This window comes from Manihot esculenta, chromosome 15 (genome assembly GCF_001659605.2).
Source record: "Manihot esculenta cultivar AM560-2 chromosome 15, M.esculenta_v8, whole genome shotgun sequence".
NCBI lineage: Eukaryota > Viridiplantae > Streptophyta > Magnoliopsida > Malpighiales > Euphorbiaceae > Manihot > Manihot esculenta.
The window spans coordinates 12,508,202-12,521,969 of NC_035175.2; the positions used below are offsets into that span (position 1 = coordinate 12,508,202).

The following is a 13,768-nucleotide window of genomic DNA, read 5'->3' on the forward strand; positions in this document are numbered from 1 at the left end:
CTGACTTCATGGTTGAGTTGTTGATGGCGAAGCTTGAGCTCTTCAGCCGATGAAGCCAGGTCTCTGATATGATCAGAGCTCGTACTCAATTCCTGCTCAAGGACCTTCACCCGAGCTAGGGCCATTTCCTTCTGAGCCTTCATTTCCTTCAGCTGAGCTTGAAGCTCTTCAGAATCAGCCTTTAAGGCCTCATATTGTTGCTGGACCTCAGCTTTTTGGCTCACGGCCTCATCCCTTTCGCTAAGGGCCTACGTCATAGAGGACAGCTGCTTCAAAACTTCTTTACAACGAACCTCCACTGCAGCTGCCCTCTCATCAGACGCTTTGAGAACCCTGCGAGCCTGAGACAGCTCTACTTCTAAAGACTTGGTATGCTCTGCTGACTCAGTCGCCTTCTCATCAGCCTTTTTAAGGGCCTCCAGCGCAGAACGTAACTCCACCTGGAGAGACTGGATCTGCTCCCGAGCGGCTACCAGATTACCCCTCGCGTCATTGGTTGCGGATAAGTTCTCCTCCAGACGTGCCTCTTCAATCCGGCGGTCTACAGACTCCTGGAGGGAGCGATCGCGGACGTCCACCTCCATAAAGAGGCCCGTCACCTAGTACGGAAGAACAACTGTCAAGAAAAGGAAACAAAGCAAATTGAAAAAAAAAGTGAAAAAAGTAATTTACCATCAGAAGCATTTCCCTGATCGTGGATCCGAGCTCCTCACGAGAACGAGATCGGAAGGATGCTTGCTCCTTGGTAGAGCTAGCTAAGAGACCAGTCAGGGCAAGAAGGCGTGGATCCGAGGCCTCTGTGATTCCGCCGAACATTCGCTCCCGGAGAAGTTCGGCAACAGCACTGGCCGGAGACTCGGAGGTAATGCTTGACGCGTTCAAAACATTGTCAGTAAGAGATAACGAAGGCATAGCAGAAACACCTTTCTCCTTCCCAATGGGAGGAAGAGCTGGAGAAGATCCTGCAGCAGTCCTGGATCTCTTCCGAGCAGGAGAGGGGGCAGATGTTCCGGAGGGGGCTGGACGCTTGTCCCCGGTCTTTGATGAAATGCCCTCAGATCCCTCAGGCTCAGTCTTCGGAGGGGCAGGGGCATCTTGAGCAGAAACCTCTGAGATTTGGTCATCTAGGAGGATGATCTCCATCCCTGTTCCAGAGGCCTCCTTGTCTTCAGTAACAGGGGACTTAGACTTTCCCCCTGACACCCCTCCAGGAGAATGGGCAATACCCTGCTCCACTTGTTCAGCACCTTGGGTCTGCTCCATAATAGCCAGGGAGGCTTCCCTCACGACCTTTGAGGAGGCTGGAGCAGATCCAGACCCTCCAGCATGCTTCGAAGTTGAGCTCGATCCACCCTGGCTAGACAGCCGAGATGACTTGGTGCTACGAGAGCTCGGCTTCGAAGCTCTAGAAGAAGCTTTGGCGGGAGGTCGGCTAACCTTCTTGGAGGAAGCAGCTTGAACCAACTCCGCAGCAATCTCAGTTACCGAACGCCCATCCCCAAAGGCGTCAAAAATCGCATGCATATTATCCCGAGACAGGACAAAGTTCTTGGGGAACTTGACGTCATCCATTTTTACCTCGGAAGCTGCAAAAAACACGAAATCATAAAGAATCAGCATACTTTCCGATATTATGAGCAAAGAAGAAACAGAATAGTCAGACAAGGCATTATACCCGTGTCTCGGATATCCCTAAGATTGGACGCGAACATACACTTCTCGACGTCATACTTCCTATCAACGGAAGTCAGTCGAAGCAGCCCCACCTGCTCAATAAGACTCAATTGGGGCAATTCATTGCAACCCGGATGGATCTCCCCCCAACTTAGATCCACCTCCCACGTTCGGGCGGACCCTAATTTTAACTCCGCCACAAGGAAGTTCTCCACCCATCCCTTTATGGAGTCCTTGTACCCCGTGAAAAGAGATAACCCAGTACGGGGGGAAAGATAATAGAAATTTTGAACCGCCCTAACCAGACGGAAAAAAGTGACAAACAGACAGGCCGTGGGTGTAAAACCCCAACTCAGGCAGATAGACTCAAAACAGGACATGAACAAAATGGAGTTTGGGGATAACATCCGAGGAGTTACCCCGAAGTATTCAAAGACCTCAATAAAGAAAGGGGTAAAAGGAAACGGTAGACCGAATTCTCTCTGCTTCAAGAAAAACACTATACGACGACCCTCTTGGGGATCCACCAAACCCGGAGGGGGAGGGTAAGGAAGGACTATCCTTTCATTTGAAAGAGGTGCTCGAATGAAATACAATGGAGCATCTAAAAATCGCTGGGAAATATACTTAGTTATGTTGGAGGGTGTAATATGCGATTCAAGGTTAAAAACATCAGGAAGCTTTGAACTTGCCATGGAAGAACAAGGAAGCGTACCTGAGAACACAATGGGGTGAAAAATGTAGAAGGAGTTGCAGGAAGACAGAGAGCAGAAAAGACCTAGTTTCTTCAGAAGACAGAAGGAATTCGAGATGAAAGGTAATAATGAGACGGAACGTTGATCTGAACAGTTTTGTCTTGGAGCGGCGCGATCATTAATTACCCTCGAAGTTTACCCTCTCAACGGTTAGATAAATAACCGGTGAGAAGGTAAAGGGGCAAAAAGACGATCGCTGGGCTTCTCCACATCCGTCAGGGGCCAGATCCGTGATTACAGCCCATCAATCAAAAGCCCATTCGCCACCTACATAATACAAGCCCAACTCGCCAGTTAGGACAACTCAACCTGCAAAATTCACCACTTCACCACCTCCATGGTAGATACCAAGGAAACAGAAGGGCAAGTCATGAAAAGACTCAAAAATACAAGCAAATGGAAGCATGATAAAGGTCAGACTTGCTCATCGCTTAAAAAGTTATAAGATTTGACTTATCGTTATTGAACAAAGGCTGTGAGATCGGAAAGAGGCGATAAGGGCACCTCGGAATCACACCGAGCTGAGAGCTCAGAAATCAACTCAAGGATTAAAGACCGAGCTCACAGGTCGGATTAGTCCAGATCGGAAAACATAACTTTAGAGCTCGGTCGGCTAAAGGAGGCTCAAAGCTCAATCCATCAAGTAAAGACCGAGCTCACAGGTCGGTTAGTCAAGCTCGGAAAAGTAAACCGACCGCCCAGTTGGTTAAGTAGGCCCGGAGCTCGGCCCATCGACTAAAAGCAAGAGTTCACGAAATCTGGTCAGTTCAGCTCGGAAAAAACGAAAACAAAATTTAGTTGGCTAAAGCTACGAAGAAAAGCAGTATCAGTACTTCATCCATGACAGAGAAAGAACAAGTATGAGTAAAAAACAAGAACTTCATTAAAAGAAAAGTATATTACAGCACGTTACAAAGGCCTACACTACGGAATGAAAGACTATCCTTAAAGGATTTACATAACCACATACGTCATCATCTACGTTTACATCACTGACATCTGCCCTACTATCTTAGTCTTAATTCCGGGGACTATCCTAGTACGGAAAGCGAGCTCTACAGGTCGGCCGAGCTCTGTCTCGTTATTATAGGGGAACTGAACAAGTTGATTCCCATAAGCATTTCTCACTGTTCCCCTAGGCAAACGTTCGGTTACCCAAGTGTGATGCACGGTACATTCGAACAAGCTCAGATATTATATGCCGGCCGTGCACCACACATGAAAAACATAAGTCTTCGAGTTACGGCACCGAAGAGATTACAAAGCATACATTTGAAGAAATCGCTGGAGACTTGACTGAGTGCAGCTGATCTCAGTCCCTCATAACGTAAGCACCCCACACTGAAGGAAACAATAAGCTGATCTTTCTCGCCACTTCCATTTATATCAAAAGAAGATAACAGGGGCATCGGAGAAATTTCTTTCTCCCTCTTGAGGGAAGGCAAAGTTAGAGCAAACTCCCCAACAGCCCAGAACCTCTTTGGAGCCCGGACAACAAATAAAGGAGGAGGCCGGCCAGACGACCTGGGTAAAGCAGTCTCAGCAGCTTGCCAAATAGTCTCACCCATCGGCCGCCCCACCAGAAGGATCTCCAAAGCACCGTCCAGACTCTTTAGAGGTAACATCAAATTTTCAAGAATTTTGAACTGACCCATTCTTATCTCAGGTACTGCAAAAAGTTTCAAAACAGAGACAAGTCAGAAACAATTCTCCATCAAGATGATAAAAGCAAGATTAAAACAAACCTCTGGGGCAACAAAGCAATACAAACTCAAGCTCACCTCATTCCGTTTGAAGAAGGCGTCAAATGGATCCTTTGCAGATAAAACAGAACAATCTCGCTGGAGGAAAGAAGCAGACAGAGAAACGGAAAGGAAGAACCCCTTGTTCCAGCAGAGGATTTGAGAATGAAGAAAAGTTAGCGTTGATATATACCAGGAGCCTGAGACCTTAACACGGGGCAGAGCTATGCTAGACTCTAAGCTAACGGTGTCAGAATTTTAAAAGATAGTCATGGAAAAGGAAAGAAAGGACATGTCCAGATAATGATGACAGGAAAGCAAAGACAGCAAAGAACACGAAGAATGGAGAAAAGCCAGAAAGGGGAAAGAGCAGATAGGATTCGGAAACTGCACAACGACGGAAAGATGAAAGGATGTTATTAAGGCACCTGAACACGAACAGGCGCGGTCATAATGGTTCTTGATATTCACCCCCTCGGCAGTGGGAGCAATAACTACCGAGAAGGTGAAGGGGCAATTGATGACCGCTGGATTTCTTTACCCCGGATCAGGGGCTTGACCACAGCCCAAGGCCCATAACGCAGAGGCCCACGCACCTGATATGCACAACAAGCCTGGCTCATTCAACCTTCAAGGCCAGGCTCAACCAAGCTTCTTCACTCAGATCGGCCCAGTCCGCGACCAGCAGGCCCTCTCCTCTCAGGATCAGCGTCCGGCCCGACTCTCGGCCCAGCCCAGTATCCAGAGCCATACTCAGACAGCCTAGCAGATCCGCTCGAGCGTACGCACGAGGAGAATCAGAGGCCGTTACGCATGGAGCAGGCGGCTGATACCCTCGTACGCCCGAATCTGTATGTCAGAGACGCGTGTCCCAATCATGGAGAGGCCTTTACACGTCACCAACAAGCATAGCGAAATGGATAAAAGGGGAACCCCTCCCCAGAAAGTTTAAGTTTATTTTTCAATACCAAAACCCTTATAAAATCCTATTCTATTGGATCTCAGATTATCAATTATGAAATTTATTAACCTCTCACCCAGATTTTCTAGTAGCAAATGTATTGCAATTTCGCCCTGAATTTACCCACTAACCGAAAAATGCTCACAGTAAATACTCCATCCATTTCAAAATAAAACTTTAATTTCATTTAAAGAAGAATAAAAACAATTGTTCAATCCTTCATTCCTTTTGAAATGGTTAAGACTTAATTCGAATTATACCATAAAGATCAAATCTACTTAATTTCAACAATTCATGTCATATAATTCAAAAATAAATTTGACCGTTCTATTATTTTTTTTAAATAATTTTTTAGTTCATTTGTAATGAAAAATTAGAAAATAATGTCATGAAATCCAATAAAGGGTAAGTTCAATATGTATTATGGTAAACTTAGTCTGATTTATCTCCCTTTTACTTCCTTTATTCATTTTCCCTTTTATCCTCTAGCAATGTGTAACCGTCGTCTTGTGTTTGTACCCTTCTATCATAATCACACTGGTCGTACGTATGGATATATTATGTTCTTTCCCATCGTCAGACAACTATTTAATTCCATCCGGTGCCATATAGACACGATTCCAGGCGTCACAAATTTTGTTGTCTCACGGGGCCAGAGAGATATACATGGTTAGACCTCCTATGCGTAGGCTCAAATCTAGTCCAACTCATCAAGGTTAAGCTTGGGCTTGCATGTAAAACAGACCTATATATTGAGTCTTAGTAAAGTTAAGGCCTGACCTTTCTTGCACGGGTTCAACCAGGATCGAAGTATTTAGGGTCCGATTATCATCAGGTGCCTCTTTACCTATTCATTAATTATTTCATGATTAATGAGGGGTAAATTCCCAAATTCCAATTATTACTGCGCGGCTTTAGGAGAGTTCTTGTCAAAACGTCTCCTCTTTGCCTTTACCCATTTCAAACTTATACTCTTGCTTTCACTTGCTGTTCTGCCTTTGCGTTGTTTCTGCTATCTTGCCTTTTCTCTTCTCTATAATTCCTGCCTTTTCAATTCGAGGTACGTCCCACTCTTCTCATGACTTCTGCTAGGATTCCTGATGTAGTGGGTTTGGCGTCCTCTATCACAATCCTTTCTCACTACTTTTCTAGTGACTATTCTGACACTGCCTTTTCAATTCGAGGTACGTCCCACTCTTCTCATGACTTCTGCTAGGATTCCTGATGTAGTGGGTTTGGCGTCCTCTATCACAATTCTCTTTTTCTCACTACTTTTCTAGTGACTATTCTGACACTACCATCTATAGAATTAGGGCTCTCTTACCTAATGAGGATCGTTCTCCCCTACTCACCATTGACGGGTTTGATAGACGCCCAACAAGGGCATGACTTGGTCTTTTTCGTCAAACAACACGATTTCGGGTTGACCTTCCCCTTTACCCCTTTCTTTATTGAGACATTCCGTCATTTTAGGATGTCTCCTCCGATGCTATCCCTCAATTCTATTTTGTTCATATGCTATTTTGAGTTCGTTTGCCTGTGCTGGGATTTTGCCTCTTCTATTGAGTTGTTCTACATCTTTTTTCACCTTGTTAGGTCTACCCACGGATTCTATTAGTTTGGTTCCCGAGATGGCCTGTCCATATTTACTGGGTATAAGGATTTAATAAAAGGTTGGGCAAAAAATTTTATTGTTGTCAAACTAAAAGGGAGCTCAGGGATCAATTGGAATATCAACCTCTTTTGGAGAGAGGTAGGGCCCTCAGAGTTGTAACGATTTTTCTAGGTTAAGCCTAATGAACCAAATTTGCTTTTTCCGACTGACCTCTATAAAGAAATATGACATCGAGAAGTGCATGTTTATATCTGACCTACGAGACTGCTGAGAAGCTGGTATTTTTTCTGGTTTTCTTTCTTTTTATATTTTCCTTTCATTGGTTCGAATTCTAACTGGATTGATATTTTCTTATCAGCTTCTGCTGTATCAATGGGCACCATCAAGCTTCCCAAGAATTTCACCGTCCTGGAAAAACATGAAGGCGACTCTGGCCACTTTCAAGGGCAACAAATCTGTAGCTAATGTGACCTGAGAGATTTTCCAAACTGCAGACCTGCATTTGCAGCTCGTCGCTCTACCCTTGCCCCTGTGCCTTCCCTGGCTTTGGTGCCTGCGACAGGAGGCTCTCGCTCCATAGCATTTAAGACATCGGTCTTGGCTAAAGCGTCGACTCCTGCCAAAACTCCTCCTGCTCCCAAGGAAACTCCTAAGGAGTCCATCATGCTCAGCTAGTCAACTGAGAGCAGTTCGAAAGATACCACCGAGTCTGCTCCTTTGAACGTTCCACCTATCCAGGCTGTGAGAGCTGTCGTGATCGAAGGCGAGAGTCCCAAGCATGCCTGGACTTCAGAACCTATGATCGATGGTAGGGCTGCTAAGTGCACCTGGACCTTGAAACCTGCCGGGGCAACCCCTTCTCCCCCTGTTGATAAAGAGAAAAAGGCAATGGAGCACCTGTCATCTGCACCAGACAACAAGTTATTGAATGCCGCCGAGATGACTATTGAGTCCACCACAGCCTCTACGAACAAGATGTTGTGCAAGAGGATGTTTGGAGTGGTCCCGGATGCTTCTGATCCCCGCTACTCGCTCGGAGAAGGAGCTCTTAGCCCCATCATTCTCAATGAGCTCCCTCACTATTCTGCCTCTTACTCTGGCTATCAGCTCGTTTCTCCGACTGGCCTTTCCATCTCCATCAGTCATCTGTTCTCCTATTATTTTGTTGAGGAACTTAATCGTTTAACGTGGATTAGAGCTCATTGACGTTGAACTCCTCGGCCACAGGTAGTATACTTAACGGAGTGCTGAACCTTTTCTGTTGCAATATCTGGCAGTCACTGGACAATATTCTGTAACTGAAGAGCCATACTTTGCAGCTTTTGGTCAGACAAAGTAGTTCGAGGCATAGTTCGGGCTGAGCTCAGTGATGGGTTAAACAATATTGGTGATTGGTTTAATGGGACAGTTGGGCTAGAGAATGAGAACTGCAATCCTTTTTGAGTTGAACTCAGATCTTTTGAGGTGTTTATAAGTGCTTGATCATGTGAATCTCAGTGGGTGAAATGAGAATGAGAATTCCAATAATGAAAAAATCTCAATAGACGATGGCAATTAATATTTTGAGATCTAATAAAAGGTAGGCTCAATGTGTATTTTATTAAGGTTAGTCTGATTTATCTCCCACTTACTAACCGTCGTCCTGCGTTATTCCCTCTTATCAAAGTCACTTTGACCGTACATACAGACATATTGAGTCATTTTCCATCGTTAAGAATCATTTAATTCCATCCAGTGCCACGTGGACACGATCCTAAATGTCATAAATTTTATTGTCTTATTGTCTTATAGAACAAGAGAGATAAACATGATCAGACCTCTCATGCGTAAACTCGAATCTAGTCTAGCTTATTAAGGTCGGAGCAAGAAAAATAAATATCATCAGACCCTCCTATGCGTAGACTCGAACCCCATCCAGTTTATTAAGGTGAAGTTTGAATTTACATGTGAAGTAGACTCAAATCCCGTCCAGTTTATTAAGGTGAAGTTTGAACTCAGTAGAGTTAAAAATCCGACCTTTACGGCACGAGGTCAATCAGGACCTGTATATCCAGAGCCGGTTATCATCAGAAAACATGTCAACAAGAATGAAGTAAAATGTGTACGCATAACACCCAGATAGGTAGGTGGACCATACCTATGTAGATGTAAATATCACTGCCAAGTCCAAAGAGACTCCATCTAATTCCAGAAGTTCCCGAGGTTAATGCTCCGAGGATCTTTAAATATACCTTTCAACGTCAACAATGCAACAAAGTCTAAAAACCAGGTTACAAATAGCCCTCGAGCAGCTCCGAAAACTTGCAGCTCTAATGTCAAGCTTCAATGGTTGAGGCATCAAACACATTGGCACCATAACTAATGCACCAATTTCTGCTGTAGCCAAGCTAACAACTGACATGAGCAGCAAACCAATGAAAACAGCTGAGATGGTTACTGATTTTAACATTGCTTATTCTCCTTTGTCCAATGTGAAACATGGAAAACAAACTGGTTTGTCGGGCTCCGACCATGTTTCTGACAAGTGAAACAGAGAAGCAACAACACTACGAAATCGCATGTATGAAAGACACTTCTTTTGCTGCATTAAGCCAAAACTACGAAACAGCATGCATGAAAGACGAAGACTTCTTTTCCTGCACTGAGCCATTTCCATGATCTGAAAATGATGTCTAGTTCATTCAATGCAGTGATTGTAGGAGTAGTTTGTAATTTCCCATACCAAAATCCTTAGCATCAGCATGAAGGGATGCAGCGACAAGGGGAAGTGGAGTTACAAGAAGAGCAAAAGCAATCACGTAAACTCTAATCGACACAAACTTACTAGAAGATGTTAAGAGATATAGAACAAGTATTCGAAGAAATATCAAACCTTTGAATGCTTTAGGATTCATTTACATTGATCATCCAAAAGATATCCTTCAATGTGAAGATGTACAGAGAAAGATTGTGCAGTTTTAACCCCAACTTTGATGGTCTTGGTTTTATATTTTAAATAAAACCAGTATGTTGGTCTGGGTCTCAATCCTGCCTCAATGAAATGATCATTTCTATCTGTAACCTTTAAAACCAGGGCAGCAGCCATTGTTCCAGCATGTCGAAGACCATTAGTTTTTTTGTTCATTGCACAACAGAATTATCCTTTAACATATAAACATTATTGTCTTCAACAGATGCATCACCTAAACCAGTAAATGATTTCACCATGCTGTGAATCAGCAATCAGCTAAATGATATCCTTGGCCAGCTATGTAATTCAGCTGAGCAAGGAAAAATGCAAAGTATGCAACACTCAATGATAAAGTTTCACTTGAATCACTCTTTCCAAAATTGTAAGGTGTCACGAAGACAGTAGCTTCCATAGCATCACCACGAGGTGATCTTATTATTCCAACTGTGTGGACACCATAAGATAAACAGCTAAAGTTGTTTCCCATCATCCCAGAATCAGAACTAGAGAAGAAATGCAGTGGATGAAGATGAATCCATGGTGGATGGAATTTGTGGCAACTAACTTCAGCGCCCAAATCTGACATGTACCTGGCTAGGATTCTTCAACTTTTTCTTCAATTAAACAGAAAATAAGGTAAGTACAAATTTTACCAGAGTACCTTCCCTTTATTCTCCTACAATTTTCAGGTGAAGTAAGAAGAGTATTATGAATGAAGAATAGAAACGGACAATATATTGACATGTCATGACTTTTGAAATGAAGGGGAAGGTCCAGAACTCAACAGCTTTTATTAGTTGAGCTGTTAGAGGAAAATGCAGAAGAAGTCGCATGGAAATGAGAGCAGAGGATTACAAGCATATACATGAACTTGCAAATGTTCTCAAACTTCAGATTACTAAAAATGGCTATGAATTTCATACATTCCATTGAAAAAAGAGAAAATACAACTAAAGCATTTTGCCATTCGTATCAATACAGTACCAGTAACAGTCGCTGCTTTTTATTTCTTTCACTTTAAATTCTATCAAATTTGTTCCTAAAGTATCTTCTAACAATTACAAGAATATATAGGAACTTGCAAATATGCTCAAACTTCAGATTACTGCAAATGGCTAAGAATTTCATACAGTCCACTGAAAAAAGAGCAAATACAACTAAAGCATTTGAAAGTACACATACATGCCTGGGTCCTTGAGTTCCAGATTCAAGCTATTTAAGTCATTCACCAATCTATTTGCCTCTGAAATATCAATGATTAGAAATCATAGAACTTGCAGAATCTACAAAATTATAACGAGGTCGAAGAATGAATTTCAAAAATCTCCATTATTTGGCACCAGATTAAAGTTCTTCAAATGCACAACAAATTTAAACAAACCAGGCATGAGATTATTTTCGGAAACGTAAGCGCTCTTGGCGAGCACCAGCAGTAGCAAGAGAACTAAATTAAAACCCCAGCCGTCCAACAAACGACACTGAAAAATGAAAATCCCCACATCATTAGCAAACAACCATCTACAATAAGAAGGAAATCAGTAAAAGATTCAAACTTTATTATAGGAAGCTGCGAGAGATGAGAAAGATCCCGAGAACCATGATTGGTCTTGGCTTCATGTTCATCTTGGGGTCTCTGTGACTCTGTTTCCGTTTCCGTCTGAGCCTTGATCGAACAAAGATCGTTGTTTTGTTGTAACTTCAAATTCGAACACCAGAAGAAGCTCCAAGAGCTGGAAGGACAGCTAGCATTAGGATCGAAAGTTGCAGAGAAGGCTGAAAGCAAATGCCAGTAGATGACGTGGCGTAAAAGTCATCCGTTCAAACTGATTTTGATGCTTTGCAGCGGTGTTTATAGGAGTAAAACGACATCGGCTTCAGACACATCAAGGGTCGAAGCTACTGCTATAATGGTGTAGCTCTGTGGAGCTTCAAGCTTTACCGACTCTCATTCAATGGCTCCCTCTCCCTTGAATCCTCTCTTATATTGAGTTAGATGATGGTGCAGTGAATGTTACTTTAGCTGGGGCGCCCTTTTTTCTTCTTTGTTTTTGTTTACTGTTTTCTTTCTGTTCTTGGACCTCCCGAACTTGTCATTGACATTGTTAGCACCAAATACTCGACCAAGTCTTATCATATTTCAATTATTCCGACAAGATTCAGACATTTACTTCAGTTAGTCCGACAAGATTCAGATGTTTCAGCTGTTCGATATGATTCAAGACTTGGGTTGTGATCGTGATCATGATCGTGATCGTGATCGTGATCGTGGTCGTGGTCTAGCCAGTAACCCAGAAACTAAAGAGAAATAGTGAAAGGCATTAGATTAACATGAAACTAAGCTTTCCATTATCCAGTTGGAATCCAATCAGAAGCCCAATCAACCAAAAAATAAAAAAAAAACTACAAAATGGATTGCAACAAATAAAAAAAAAAGGTCCTCATAACTGGATGAAAGGTGAAATCAGAGTTGCTCGAGGAGTTCTGTGGAGAAATCTCCAGGCTGAGGAACTTGCTGATGAGGAAGACGTTTTACCTCCTCAGTTGTTCTCTTCACTGATTTCTTATCAGTGTCCTCCATTTTATGCGGTGGCTCATCATCTACTACACCTTTAATTTCTCTTACTGCCTTGCCCCTATCCTCGTGGGAATCTATTGTATCTTCTTTCATCTCTTTCTTGTCCATGGCCAAAGAATCTTATCTTATCGGCGGCAACCTCACTCCACCGCGTCTGCAGTCGCTGATCGGCCCTTTTTTCTTCTTCTTGTTGGATATATTTGCGCAGGCGGACTGCGGTGCACGCAAGTGCGTGCCAGCACCAGCCCCACGTGTTGCATGAATGCTATCATCCGCTTCCACACGTGTCAAATGAAAAATGCAATATACTATAAATACAATTTTATAATATATATATATAAAATCTTTTGCAGCCTCCGAGGGAAAGATCTACCATTATTTTATAATTGAAATTGTATAATTAATATGCTACAAATATATAATTTTATAATTAGAAATTAAGAAATTATATTTTTTTTATTAAAACTAAGTAAGCATTATAATAAGATTTACTGTTATTTTAATGATTTTAATTTTGAACTTTATAGGATTACACTAAAATCATAATTGATAATTTAGCTTTTATGATTTTAAATAATATTGCATAATTTTTTATGACCGCTGGGTTTTTTCATCCCAGTCAAAGGCCAAGCCCGCGATAAAGGCTCATCATCCAAAAGTCCACACATCCTCTGTACTGACAGGTCAGGCCCATTCGATCCTCGATACCAGACTCCCTCTGAATTTCTCAACCAGGTCGGCCCAGCCTTTACTACTCCACGGGCCGATCCCTTTGAGTCCATTTGTATTCCTATCTTTCGGTCCAGCTCGAAATTAGGAGAAAAATTCATTCATCTGCCTTGTGGGTCCATCTATACACACGCACAGGGAGAATCAAAGGCCGTTACGCATGGAGCAGAGATTTGATTCCCTCGTACGTCCGTATCAACGTAGCAGGGACAGGTTAGCACGTCACTAGCAGATAAAAGGAAACATATAAAAGGAGAAATACTATTCTCTATATTTAAGTTTTTTCCAGTTTTACAAAACCTATGGTAAAATTCTATTTTCTGGATCTCAGATCATCGATTTTTATAAATTTATATGTATTAATGTGCTAAAGCTATATGCAATTATATAAAAAATTTTATATTATTTGTAAATAATTTTGTAATAAGGATTGATGTTTTCTCTTGCTTTTCTTTTCATGAAAAATTTAATAATTTCATTAGAAAGTAATATAAAATAAGTTCATTTTAATTTTTCTTAATAAATTTTGGAGAACAATTCGCCTATTTAATTTTACACGATAAATAACCTTTTATGATATCATATTTTCAAAAACTTATTATCTATATAAGTTATAAAAAAGTTGTTTTATGAAAATATTTTTTTAAAAATATTTTCTATATTTTTTAATATTTAAAATATTTAGAAAATTGAGTTAATAAAAAATATTTTTTAATTAAAAAATTAAATCATTTTAAAAAAATAATATTCTCTTTTAAAAAAATTAT

The 13,768-nt window shown here is 41.8% G+C and overlaps 1 pseudogene; it reads right to left on the minus strand.

The window, feature by feature from the left end:
* Positions 1-7,200: 7,200 nt before the first annotated feature.
* On the minus strand, positions 7,201-12,380 carry LOC110602020 (annotated as a pseudogene).
* Between the last annotated feature and the right edge of the window lie 1,388 nt (positions 12,381-13,768).